Here is a 14,867-nt window from a genome sequence, read left to right on the forward strand (position 1 = left end):
CCTGCAGGAGTTGAATAGGCCGGCAGAGAAGGGGAATTGAGTTCGACAGGACTCGCGCGAACGCAACCTGTTTCCGTACTTCCCTGGCGCGGTGCTTCTTTTAAGTTCAGAGTGACGATACGACATTCCATTTATTGCTTTTCAATATTGTATTGGTGTCTTTTTGAGCAACAAACATTGGTGTCTTCGTGGTGTGGTCAAAATTTGGTTGACATTAGGGAGTTTTCGTAGACCGCGTTTCCACCTCCGCTAAGCCCTCCGCAACGAAGAAGCCGCTACTGCGCCTGCGCGCCAATGGCCTTGACTGTAGAGTTACGGGTGTCGTAGCGGGTTGCGGAGGGCGTTGTGGGACGGCGAAAACAATCTACGGAAACTCCCTATTTAGACAATAACATAGGCGCCAGAATTTCGTTGCAAAATCCTAAAGAAAAACTAAAGCGGTTCTGGATTTGAAAAAAAAAAAAAAAATATTGCTTAAAACGTCATAATTTGGCTTTCAGGATTATGACTATCAAGATTTCTCTTCTTTATAATTATTTCATGAACAACGCACTTTTTTAAGAAGCGCCAATTTTTTTTTTTTTTTTTTTTTTTTTGAAGGAGCGTAACGTTACGTTTAGTGCTTTAGGAATCTCCGCTCTCTCGCATCTTGATCGCCTATCAAAGCTATTCATGCGCAATCTTGCTCGTTTTATTACGGTCAAGAAAAGACGTCACAACTAGTGTCAGTGCGGGGGAATATCCCTGGAAAGCTTGCTATTTTACGCGCTGCCCACGCAAACAACACGCGCTTGGCAATCGAAAGATCTGACTATAACGTGACGACATGGCCGGAAGTTTTCGTGTTTTCTCGCATTTAGCTACATCTTAAAAAAAAGAAAAACAAAACGAACGTGATATTATGATTTTTGGTATAAAAAGACTATAACTCACCTCTAACTAGTTTTTTTTTTTTTTTAAGAACCTTTAGCTTCTTTTGAAGGCCCGGTGACAAATATGGCAGATGAGACAGATTTCAAGCGTAAAGTTTCTGATAACTAGACCCTTAATTAGCATTGCGCAATTAAAATTTATTAGTAAAACTAAGCTTAAGACTTTAACTAGAAACTTGTTGCTCGTCAGTGCAAACCAATAAGTTATTCAATTTTAGAAAGACTAGAATTACCCGGGAAGCGTCGGGGTGCGCAAAATATTTCGTTTATGCTACAGACACAAGGCTTACTCACTGATCTCTTCTATAGGGGGCTGGATGGCGCTTAGCCGCACTCCGAGCCTGTCGCGAGTGAAGCCACCGGAAGTCCGTTGCTAATCTCGGAAGTCGAGTGTCTGCTGGGCTTTATGATGCCGCTAGTTCATGTTTTGTCTCACGATTTCTTACAATTTTGTGTGGGTTTTAACAATTCCTTTTAACATTCAACCTTGAGAATGAGGCACTTGAACTTGGAGAATGCGCATTTAGCCAACTAGAATCTCGAAATTCTCATATATCAAGTGGTTTCCCAGGAGACTTTCCGGGCCTGCATGAGCTGTTATTGCGCAACAAGTAAGCTTTGCTGAGATAACACAAGCAAATCCAGCTCTTTCGAAACTGTTTGGACCAACGCTGGGAAGAGTTGGGAACCCTGTCAAGCGCTCACTTCCGGAACAAGCCGCGTACTTTCGGTGGCTTTATACCTGTTCGCTTAATGCTCCATCCAGCCGTCTTGTAGAAATAAAAGGGCTAGCAAAAACAAAAACAAAAACGCGCGGGAGCGTTGGCTTTGGATGGGTTTACCGGAACTACATAAACAAATAAACAAACTACGTGCTTTGAATCTTTTTTTTTTGTAGTTTACCTGTTCAGTGGACTCTAATAACGCCCCCCAAAATTCATAAAATATGTTATTTTAACGTGAAACGTTTATAAGCTAGGCCTTCAGGTGAAGTGAAGTCTCAAAAAGCGTAACCGCAAATTTCCCCGCTAAATTTAGTGGGGAAACGACGTCACTTGACTTCGTGTCCCGTGCCCTATACAGAAATTTTGTTTTCCCGCTAGATTTAGAGGTAAAAGTGACGTCACCTGACCTATACACAAATCTAATTTCCCCACTAATTTTGACAAAACAAAATTGACGTCATGTGACAAGAGGTCACGTAAGATATACGTAAATTCAGGTTCCCTGCTAAATTTAGCGACATGAATGATGTCACGTGACCTACACGTAAATTCAGTTTTTCCACTACCCGTCATTTCCCATACTCTGAGAAAACAGGCCCACTTGACGGGAAAGTCAATGGGACAATGGTTTAATGAGTCAATGGGGTAGAGAGAAGTGGAGAGACCTGGAGGTACAGCTCGAGCAGAAATGCCTGCAGGGTACTAGCGCTAGGCCAACAACAGTTCACGTGGCAGCACAATAACAAATTAATTAGCGGTACATTTTTACTATTTTCAATTCTGAAAAAGATGGGTATGTAAAGCTAATTAAAAACTTAACCTAAATATATCTATCTCAATAAACAACTCATATGAGAGGGATTAACTTTATTCTCTTATTTCCTCAATCATATTTTTGTGCGATGCGTAGTTTTTACGCAAAACTTTTGACCGACGTTTGGTGTATTACCCGGAATACATTTAGAGGCTTTCGACAATAACCTAAAAATATGTTCGTATTAAAAAAAAAAACGCTCGCAATTTATGGGTAAGATTCCCGGGTTTCATGCGATCTTGCGTGTTTTGCGAACCCAGCTTGACCCCACTGCATCCCGATCGTGTGAAACTGTGTTTAGGGGTTGCATTTTTTACGTACTGTCTATATGAGCCAAAACCGTATTTTTGGCTGAGAAAGGGAATTGCTTAGGTTCCGTAGTTATAAACAACCAGAGAAAAAGACAGATATACCACCAATGATTAGCGTGGCAGTGAAAGACTGCAGCAATCGCAAAGGCCTGTGAAACACAAAAATGAACAACTCATTACGTTTGCATCTAAAGTTCCACCGCACCCTGGTTTGGTTTCTCATCGTAGAGAAAAGCTATGTCAAGCCATTTTTAATCATCACAGTGTCCCGTAACGAAATGCCATCGGAAATCATCCTCCGATTTAAACAAAAAGTCTATAAGGTTCCGATTTTTGTGTATATTTTGTTTTCTGAGGCATAGATATTTCAAGGTTGTTATTTGTTGATTAAAGAGAAGGGTTTTTCTTGCCTTGATTCAATTTCCAATGATCAATACGTGTTAGTCAATAAATCACTAAAATATTTTAACAGCAGATAACAAAAGTACTGACTGGTTTAATTACGATACAGCTAGCAACCCGTATTACCACAATGCGAAATCCTCGAGGCGTTCGATACATCGTGGACTTTATTTTGTCACACTCTTAATCCTACCACCAAAGCTAAGAAATGCGAAGGTTTATACCAGCCATTACGCGGTCGTTTCCACAGTCCCAATTGGTATAGAGCAGTGGTTCTCAAATGAGGGTCCGCGAAGGAATTCTAAGGGTCCGCGGAGCCCAGCCTCATCAGTCAAGGCCGGCAATAAAAGTTGGCCTTTTTCAGATCGAGAAAAAATGTTTCAGTATTCGGACGAGTTTTCTCGTGTGTATGTCAATAAGAGAAGTCTACTTCCCACTAGCCTTTATTTATATCTATTTATTAAATCATTATTATACTTAACCTATACCCTTCACCTCCCTTCACCACAGACGGTGTCCTCCATAATCTCCGCCAATCCACAAGGGGTCCGCGAAACATCGATGGTTGAGAACCACTGGTACAGAGGCTTGAACTTCTTTGAAGCATCTACGCGCCTAACATATGAGATGCATTTATGCCTATTTTATGCTCGACACAAACATATAAATTTTTGTACAATTTAAACCGACGTCCTAAAATTGTTAAATGCTCGCAGAAAGTATCTAAGCTTTTATATGGTTCAAACAGGCATGCTTTTTTTTTTTAGGTGCCTGACAAAATATTAGCGTTTTATACAATTGATACAAAAATTTAAGCGTTTTATACACATGAAAAAAATAATACTTTTTATACGCTGTAATTTTTATCAAATACTAATTTAAAAAAAAACATGAAAGCTACGCAAATGTGGTCTGCGAAATTGAGATATTTGGAAAGGCGTGCATTATGTTCAAGTATAAAATACAACCAATATAACTCACTTGCGCAGGCCGCATTTTTGTAGCTTTCAATGCATTTTTTTTAAATAACTCTCTACTCAATAAAAAACAAAACTCCATTTGTAATTAAAAACAAGCTTTATTGATTTTAGGTTTCTGAAACATATGTGTAAAATTTTTAAAAACTTGAAACAAAAATATAAGCAGTTTATAACTTCGAAACAACCATATAAGCTTTTTATGTGCTTAAAACCGGTATCTTAGCTTTTTTTTTTTTTTTTTGCCTGAAATCAGTGTTTAAGCCTTAAAAATGTTAAAAACAACTCTTGGAAATGAACCGTGCTGGTAACGTTTCTGTGTTAAAGGAGAATTAGATAATGACGAGGACAAGACGGCACATCTCTCCATGTATGTTAGTGTTTAAATAATAAATAAAAAAATATATTATATGTTTTAAGGTGTTTTATTGCTTTTATCAGTTAATAAGGAGAATACAAAACTAAACGCATAAAGAGGCGAAGGCCGAAATACACGTGCTGGACTGCCGTCCAATTGTAGAGTCAAATTAGAGGCGTTTGGTTGAAGGCAATTAGTGGCGCGTACAGATTTCCATTGTCCTTGGGGAATTACTTCGCTTGTCCTAACCACCGGGAGCTAACCGGAACCAGCGCCCAAAATTGGTTGCTAGGGTGATACGACTCATTAGGCACTCTAGCGAAGACGGACTTACGGAAGCTTTGGACTCCCGTTCCCGTTGTGCGCCGATGGATTCACGCGTCGAAAGGGGAAACCATTAAGCGACCGCCTTTGTGCGCGTTGCGGAAAACATTGAATCGCATTTTACTTAAAAACAAAAACAAAGTATTTTTTTCAGGGGTTTCTTGTCGTGTTTTTTTTTAATTAACTACGGCGACAGCCTAGGAAGTTGCTCACTGCTACGCAAAAATTATACACTTTATACACATTATACACATACCAGCGACATGACAGACATATCTGGTATGGCCGACGAAAAAATAAATAAATATTTCAACCTGCAAATTGCAAAAAAAAAAAAACAAAAAAACATAGAGGCGAGGCAAAGGAAAAATTGGTGGGCGGCTTTTCGCATATCCTGGATGTCTCTTACTTTCGTGCCAACGGCAAAACAATGTATTCGTCCATATGGGAAGTGAAAACATTCAAGATGGCGGCGATCTTGAAAAGAAAGGTGTATACCGCCATGCTAAAAGTGAGCTGACTTATCTTCCGCCAAATTTAGCGACAGGTGTTCATGTGACATTGCGATTTCGCGTCAGGTGACAGTAAAAACTCCCGCGAAATTTAGTCGTGAAATATTCCCGCTGAAGTTAGTGGGCAAACTTGTAACGTCATGTGACATGACGCCGCATGACACTGTGACGTCAACAATGTAGCGGCACTGATTCCCCGCTGAATTTAGCCAACAGGTTTTTCCGCTAAAATTAATGGATACACTTTCCCGCCAAATTTAGAGGGGCCACGTCGAGCCCAAAATGCATACGCTGGATCCACCGTAAAGCCTCGCGAATAACGGCTGTTGCCGTATAATACGCCCGAGATAAAAGAGCATTAGGTAAAAATTTCCATAAGTAGGTACACAGAAGCCACGAACTGTGCGGGATACTGCAAGCAGCAAGGAATATATTTTTTTATACGTTTTGCTCGTGTATTGTCATAAATGGTACGTATATGGTATGTAAATTATGCGCATAATCATGGTGTTACCGATCGGTTGAACAGAAAGCATAAAACTGGCCACAAAAATACATCAGAACCAACGATCACCGTAAGTAAAAGTCTCAACAAAACCCCACCTTAGCACTCTTCCCTCCAATGGGACACTTGCTAGACCTTTTTTTTATATTACTGTTTTATAAAATATTATCTCGACCACTAATCAACGAAAAATTTCCCCACCAAAAATTAATAATAAATAAAAAGAATAATTTAGAAACAAGTGTGAAGGCAGGTGGGTGTACCAGCTGCAAGTGCGGTTGGGAAGATGTGGTGCATTCAAGAATGGCTCGTCCTTCAATTTTTTATCCCGGTCGTATCCTTAGTAAACATCTTGGTGGTATTAGGCCCAACCTTCAGTAAACATATTACATTAAAGCGAAGAAGACGCCTCTGTTTTTAAGGTATCCCATTAAATAGAGTAATAACAAGTGTCAAACCAGTTCATAAAGACAAAAAACAACCAAATGATCGAGTTGTTTTAGTTTTCCGCGTTCAAAACGTTATTGGTTCTTTGCTAGTACCTTCCTCTATTCCACACCTATGGCGGGTTCGGTGGATTTCATTCTTCGGTGCCCATTTGGTGTCAGAATACTTTGTAGGGGAAGTGAGGCTGAACGAAATGGCCTGATTCCTTCCTAGTACTCATGCTTGGATTAAGGTGAACAATCCACTGAACTTCATAAATTTAAGCTTTACTTTCGAGAAAAAAAGATGGCTTGGTGACCGAGAGTACTTGAATTATTTGAAGTAATTTTATTGCCTCAAAAAGTAATCCAATTGCTCTGGTGATTACTACCCATTACAAATAATAATGTGATTACAAAATTACTCAAAGAATTAATGTATTACGAAACATTTTTTAGTTTTCACGAGTACCGTGTAAGCCTGGGCAGGTCTTACAATGCTGATAACATTATCTAATTCCCAAGAACTCTCAAAGATGGAATCCCCTCCCCGAAAGTGTGACTGTTGTTAAACCTAAGTAGGATTTTGTGAACATGATGATAAACCTGAGACACAGGTTTATCATCATGACTATTTTTTATGACTGATAATTTTTAAGGGTTTTGTGTTTTTTTGGTGTCTGTTTTTGGTGACGAACAACAAATCGGTGTTTGTCGGTCCTTACGTTGAAGAAACCGGACACGCACATGGGAATTCTCAACCTTCAAAGATTATGCTCGTGTCCAGAATACATGGAAAACGTCCCGATACTAATGAGAGAAGGAAACGAGGTAAATGGGTCTGGTTTCCGAAAAAAAAGTAGCCTCGCGAACACTTCAATGTAGCTGTGTTCAAGGATTGCACACACACAAAAATTGTAAGATTTTTTATTGTTTGTTTTGAGCAAAAGAAAACTTTAATTCGGGGAGTTTTGGGTTTCTTCCATGTTTGATAAAGCCAAATCGGGGGTTGGCTCTCGGTCTTTTTGAGTATTTACCAAAACCACGGAACCCTGGCCATAAACATTGTCAGTAGAGTTATTCTCGTATCTGTACGTATCACTGCTTGATTTCTTTTTCTTTTTTTAATTTCTTTGTAACCCAGATTTATTTGTCCATTTCTTTGACGTTGATGCATGCTAAATATTTTTTTAATCCATTAGTTATTAAATTAGTGGTGGAATGATTTCATCATCTTTACCTGGCAGATCGAGTGGTGTAATTGCAATAAAAGCAAAATATAACGGAATATTTGTTTTACAGATTATGTGTCTGAATTTTATCATGCCAGCAATTATAAAACGCACGCGCGCATACTTATGATACGCGCTTGACATTAAAGTAGACTCAGAAACACCGACAGGTATTCACGCTTAAAAATGCAAGGTTCTTGACAGGCTCACAAATCCACAAGCAAAAATTTCTTCCAATCGATGCGAGCAAACGGCAATGAACCACACTTATACGGAACTCGCAAACATAGGCAAGAAAAGTTTCGAATTCCGTAATACCACACACTTTAAGAACCAATTGCTTGGCCATCTACTTTCTCAGAAATCCATTACCACATTCTAAAACGAGAACTTAAACCGCGGCCCAGGTATTTCTATCCAGGAATTGAACAAAAAGTAAAACATCCATAAATACAAAAAAAGAAAGCAAACAGTTTCCGGAATCTGAAAGGTATCCCGAACGAGGTTCACCGAGAACACCTTAAATTGAATTTAGCAACGCGCGCTCACCGCCATAATTATACGCCGCTCGCTCAATGAGCTGACAGTGCGGTGGGAGTTACGCGCAAAACCGGGCCAATCAGCCGCCTCCCCTTCATCACCTGACCCCGCTCTTTATGTGTGGGTATGGGGCGGGAGCGTACTCACGCGGGCAATGATAGAAGTATGACTGGTCCAACGGGCAAGTAGCTTCCACCGCGCTGTCAGCCAGGGTGGTGAACGAAGGATAGAGACGGCGGCTCAGTGACGTCAACGAGGCAAGGCAGCTGTCAGAGCCGGTTTCCAATGCGTCTGGGGTATTGCGGTGGCTATTTTAAAGAAAACGATGGAGTTAGGTTTAACTGAAAGTTCGTAGTTGGCGATGTATATGTTTTTTCTAGTGATACTGCGGAAGGCCCCTAAACGCAATCATGCGTTCGTGAGGCACTTTTAAGCTCTACACTCTAAAAAGAAAATCTGTTCGTAAAAAAATTTCTAGAGCGCGCGGGGGGGCGTCAGAAGGCCAAGCTCTGATTGGATAGATTAGTGGGTAGACCTAAAGCTAGTAGTCTTTGTACCCGATGCACTCGTCGAATACGTTAGAAAGCGTAACGCCGGCGCCCGGCGTTCCACTTTCGCATTCAAACGCGTTTGGCGAGTGCGGTGGAGACAAAGGCAGCTAAGCTATAGCTTCGGGTCTACCCACTAATCTAACCAATCAGATCTTGGCCTTCTGACGCCCATGCGCGCTCTCGTCTCCTCTTCTTTCTCAGTTCCTCGGCGCATAGGACTGAAGGCTGGGGAACAGATTCTCGAAACTTTGAAGATAGAAGACTTTAAGGGACTCGAGCGTGTTTTCAAAGAACTAAAAATTAATTTTTAATGCATTTATTTTGAATTTATTAAACTGTTTGTGCCCAATTAGTTCATGTCCCATTTGAGAGAACGTAGAAAGGCATCTGGTTTCCGAGATAAACGGCGACATGATATATCTTTTTCTTCGAGTTGTTGAACACCTTATTATCCCCAGACAGTACTACGCATTTTTTTATAAGTCAGTGATACTTTTGATAGAAGAAACAAAAGAATAAACATTTTGTTTAGATTAGAAACACTTCTTTTCAAATAAAAATATACGTTTCTAAAAATAAAACCGCGGGTGCTAGAAAATTGGGAAAGTGTAAACAAACAGAAACGGTGAATCAGCGAAATTGTATTGCCCATAGACAATTATCAGATTTATATTCATTCATTTAATGACCCAACGTATACTGTAGGATGTAAAGCAGATAGGCTCAAAACAAGACGCTGGATTAACCGAGGTCACGCTAACCCAAAAACGCACGTAACACATTCATAGAAAATAGAGAAACACACAAACAGGCATATTCACAGCAATGCGATCTCGAAAACACGCACTCAAACGCACAGATATGCTACCACACTCACACGCACACCAATATATATATATATATATATATATATATATATATATTTTTTTTTTTTATTCAATGATTACCCCGCAGTGCCCGAGGGCGTTACAGCAGGGGGGGTTACAAGGATGAAAAGAACACGTCTTCATTGAAACAGCACACTTGCTCTTCAGACAGCCGATTCCACTGTGCAATTGTTCGTACAAAAAAGGAGTTTGCAAACATGCATGTCCTAGCGCGGTACTCTCTAATTTTAAGACTATGATCATTACGACTAGAAACATAATAGGGTTCTTTTAAGTAAGTCTCGCTATTTATTCCCGTTTTATTTTTAACTATTGAGTATAAAAATTTTAGTCGCAGTTTTTCCCGACGTACGGAAAGTGGTTCCCAGTTTAACATTTTTTTCATTTCTGCACAACTTTCTTTCCTCCCGTATCGTCCAAGAACAAACCTAGCCGCCCTGTTTTGTATTTTCTCCAGCTTATCTATCAACGTTTTTTGGGCTGGATCCCAGACAGCACATGCATACTCTAAAATGGGTCTAACACATGTTAAATAAGCAGTTGTCTTTAAGTTAGGTTGTGAGCATTTTAAGTTACGTTGGATAAAATTCATTGCCCTGCCAGCTTTTAAGACTACTTCCTCTATGTGGGCATTCCATGAACAGTCAGATGACAATATGACACCCAAGTATTTGTAAGTAAGTTCCTTGGTTATAGGGTTATTATTTATAAAATACTGAGATTCAATTTGTTTCCTTTTCTTTGTAAAACAAAGGTTAACACACTTTTTGTGATTTAAATTCATTTTCCACGTAGAGCACCAACTTTGAATACGATCAAGGTCTGCTTGCAACTGGGCGACATCATCTGAACTCTTAATCTTTCTATACACTACACAATCATCAGCAAAAAGTCGAATACAAGAGGAAATTCCAACAGAAATATCATTAATATAAATTAAAAACAAAAGTGGACCCAGGAAAGAGCACTGTGGAACGCCTGATGTTACATCAACGTAATCAGATTTCTTGCCATTCAGTACTACACATTGACGACGCTGGAACAAGTAATTTTCTATCCATCTAAGCACAGCCGAGTCTAGATTTAACATTCTTAGTTTGTTGAGAAGAAGTGAGTGTGAGACCGTGTCAAACGCTTTTCTAAAATCCAAGAATATACAATCTATTTGCCCTCCCTCATCGACATCAGATGCAAGGTCATGGTAAAATTCAACAAGTTGCGTAGTACATGAAAACCCCTTACGAAAACCATGTTGTTCATTAATCAGCAAGTTGTTTCTCATCATATGACCGATTATATTCTTTATATAATCGGTCATATGATAATATATATATATATATATATATATATATATATATATATATACAGGGTGTCACAAAACATAATTTACACGGTCTTTTTTACCGAAAAAATAATGAAGGCATCGACGAACGCTCATTCTCCGCCCAAAGGCAGAGCTAGAGGTCGCAACCAAATGCCAAAGTTTCAGCCCTATCCGATAACTTAATCAAAAGTTATAACTGATTTTCCGAAATTTTCAATGGGAAAATGAAGTCCATTTTTTGCCCGTTTTCGGTTTCTGGTGTCATAGAGCCCCATGTGTTTAGAAACTCCGTCGACCGCCATTTTTTCATTGAAATTTTCAAAAAATCACATAAATTTTGATTAAATTATTGAATCGGGCTGAAACTTTGGCATCTGGTTGTGACCTCTAGCTCTACATTTGGGTGGAGAATGAGCGTTCGGCGATGCCTAGTTTATGGTTGCGGTAAAAAAGACCGTGTAAATTATGTTTTGTGACACCATATATATATATATATCATAGGTATACGCGCGCACTCACGCCCGTATACCTATGAATGTAAAACAATGCACTCAGTGCAGTGTAAAACAGTTCACCCTCATCAAAATGCCGCATTATGGTCCGCTGCACGGGTCAATTCTTGACTTTAGTACTTCATGCTTGGTTGTAGTTCAGCGAAATCAAAAAGAAAATCCAGAAAAAATAGAGAGAAGAAAACACGTGCCCGTATTTACTCGAGAAAACTAAAGAAAGCACTAAAAACTAAGAAAGAGAAGGCAAACTCTGCGATGAGTTGAAGCGATATCTCCCGAAGCTGTAATTAGATTTAGTTTAAGAACGAAATTATAACAAAAGACCCATGGTAAACTGAGCGTAAAACTCAATGAAAAAAACATTATGAAATGCGTCGAGCGAAAGTACTAAAACAAAATTCAATGTTATGCAGTGTGTTTAGTAATTCATTTGATCCTCTTTGTGCGTCCTTAAATTTACTCTACGTGTTACAGCGTTTCTCGTAAGACCTTCCAGAGTACGCCAGTAACATAATATAATTATAATATTAAGACGTGTTGACCAGGATCCTGAGTCATGATTTCAAATATTTTTGAACTTGCTTTCTTTGTGGGAGTTTATTTCATGCGCGCATTACTGTTCTTATTGCATTTCGAAGGATTGAGCCGAGCTAAAGTAACGATAACATCTTTTATTCCTCTGTGTTCCACCAACGGTGCATTTTGCGTTAACAAATAAGGACTATTCTTATACCACAAAAACTCTTGGTTTCTGCTGGTTTTGCCATTTATTCGAAACAACTTTTTTTTTTTTAATACTACTTAGCCTGTTACGCGAAGGAAAAGTGCGTTTGTTTGTCTTCCCATGCAACGGGATATTTTTCGTTCATTTTTAGTGTCCAGATTTACCCCCATCCCCTTTAGGAACAAAGCACCCGCATGTGTGTTTCCCCATAGAGCGCACGCACGTCTTTTGGGAATCACGGGAGGCGAAAAACAAGAGCGGTTGGAGAAGCATCGATACGATAGAGGGACACGAAATGGGGAACGTAAACTGTGGAATGCCGAGCACGTTAACGTCAATGCTCACTACGTCACCGCCGGCAGCAGTTTTTAGGATTTAATGTTAGCCTCCAACGTAAATAGTAACCGTACGCTTCAGTCTGCTCCTTGGATAAGTAAACACACTGCATAATTTGCTGTTGTTGTTGTTGCGGATTTGGAGTTTTTGTAAGCTGGCAGCCGCAGTAATCCTGATACATTTGTGTCGGCTTGTTTTTTTCTTGTTGTTATTTTTTTTTAGTCGTCGCAACGGCCTTTTATAGCGACGATGTTCGCTAACACGTATCTTTTCTATCTTGGTTATTCAAATTTTGTTCTGATTGCATTCATTGTCTGTTAGGTAACTTATCACGATTATCATTATTTTTTATTAGTTTCAACAAAGAACGCTTTTTGGTTGATATTTTTAGTTTATAAAAACTATTATTATTTTATTATATACTTTTTTCCTTCCTCTTTAAAAAAAAAAATCATTTTACTTCGGGATTTAAGGTTTTTGATTTCCGCCTCTTTCTTTCTCTCCCTCTCTTTTTTTCTCTTCCTCAAATTGAACGTTTGTGTTGAAGTAAAATAAATACACGTTATGTTTCTCTTTTTTAGATTATGCTTATATAGGCCGCGCAAAATATCCTTGCGTTTCAAAAAAAAAAAAAAAACAACATATATATACATATATAGCTATGAACACTCTATAAAAAGCCAACTTTTTAATCCGGCTAACGCTAAAGAAAAAATGTGTCATATTGCAAAAACTACGAGCACAAAAACGCGTTATAACACAAAATCTACGCGCACTATATTGAGAACGCGGACCGACTAGAACAAAACCTCACATAACACAAAATGACCTACGTGCAACCTCTAAAGCGTGGCATGCATAACAACCATTCAGCATTGTTACAACGACCACCCAACGAGAAAAAGTGAAATAGAAAACGTCAGTAATTGACATAGTAAAAAGAGAGAGGCCATGTACAGTCGTTTATGCGTTAAGAAACGAGAAATAACAAAACAATAAAAAACACAAACTCACCGAGGTGTCGAGAGCGATCCACCGCAGCCTGAAATCGACTCTCTTGAAAATCCCCGTGAACGCAGACGCTCGCCCGGAGCTCCGACCGATCCAAACAATCCTCGAAACACTCGAGCGCTTGCTTCGTTGTCGATATACACACTCACACTCTCACCGGCGCACACTTCAGTCGTCACGGAAGGAAAAGCACGATGATCGCACAAAGCACCACTAGAAGGCGGGTCCCTATTCGAGCTTGCCTCCTTGCTCAATATTTATCAGCCAGCGCCGTTCTCCAGAACACGCCGCCGCGCGAGGAAAAAGCGCAGAAACAAACGATCCCCATAACAAATTGATTCTAAGACGGAGTACGAAACAACGCGAAGAAAAATATGAATGCCTCACCACCGACCACGACACGTTACTGTCACTCCACGAACCACGGTAAAATTCACTAACCCTGAAAGAGCGCACCAGCCAGAAGAAGATCTTAGTGTTTTGTAGAAGCCGCGGTGGAGCACGGCAGACGTGTCTACCACTCTCCGTCCCAAACCGCTGCTAACAAAAATGGGGAAAGAAGGGGAAAGAGATTATCGGTTCCCTCCCTCGTACGTTTCCTTCTTTTTCCCTCTTTCCTTTTCTCACGGGCGGGTTATCCTCGCCTACTGCTTCTCGGTGCAGAGCGGCAACCTAAACAGGAAGAACGACGACTCCGGCAACGTAGGCGATGATGCATGGGCGCACAAGTGGTCGTTGCCTACTGCCGGGAAACGCGGCGAGCGCTGCTGCAGACGACGAGACATTGGCGTCGACCCAGGCACGCCGCCGCATAGAAGCGAGCCGGCGAGCAGCATGGCGGCGGCGGCGGCGTCGCGCGAATGGGGAGTATCTTTCCCTATTTTGAGGGAAAAATAGGGAGAAGGCGAAGGTGCAACCCGGTGGCTACTGGTGCGGCTCCTACAACAACCTCCGGCTTTGTACGAAGTAGGCAACGGCGGCGCCACTGTCGACCCAACGCTGCTGTCGCTCCTGCGCGTGCGCGGAAGGGAGGTAAAGACGACGCAGACGACGGAGGCGACGCGATGTGGCGCCATTTTTTGTGAGCGCTCGCTCCGAATAAAAGCACAGCAGCGCGTGGCGTTTTAGTGGCGAGCTACGCACAGAGCCGGGAGTATCTAAACGCCGGAAAAACTCTCGCACTCGCGTAATCACTACTACCGCGATGTTCGTAAAAAGCTTAAGTTTGCGATTGCGCTGCGCGGTGCGTATGATTCCTTTGCAGCCCAGACAAAAGTCCACACATTCATGAGAGATTGAATTCCCGCATATTGTATTTAAGCATTCAAACCTGCACTTTCGAAAGTCATTATACTCGACGTCGGCTATTTTCTGCTACCTTGTGAAAGCTAACGTAGCTTCCGCGGCTGTTAAGCCCAATACTACTGCGAAACCACATGGCGTTTTGCTGTCCAGAGTGATGTGC

General features: G+C 40.6%; 1 protein-coding gene across 1 annotated transcript in view; it reads right to left on the bottom strand.

The window, feature by feature from the left end:
- Positions 1-14,334, bottom strand: part of LOC8053671 (cationic amino acid transporter 3) — a 125,709-nt gene extending 111,375 nt beyond the window's left edge. The window contains exon 1 of the mRNA XM_029977055.4: positions 13,406-14,334. The gene's annotated coding sequence lies outside the window, so the exon portion shown is untranslated. The remainder of the gene's footprint in view (positions 1-13,405) is intronic.
- Between the last annotated feature and the right edge of the window lie 533 nt (positions 14,335-14,867).

Source organism: Ixodes scapularis, unplaced genomic scaffold (assembly GCF_016920785.2).
Source record: "Ixodes scapularis isolate PalLabHiFi unplaced genomic scaffold, ASM1692078v2 PGA_scaffold1__304_contigs__length_218370807, whole genome shotgun sequence".
Lineage (NCBI taxonomy): Eukaryota > Metazoa > Arthropoda > Arachnida > Ixodida > Ixodidae > Ixodes > Ixodes scapularis.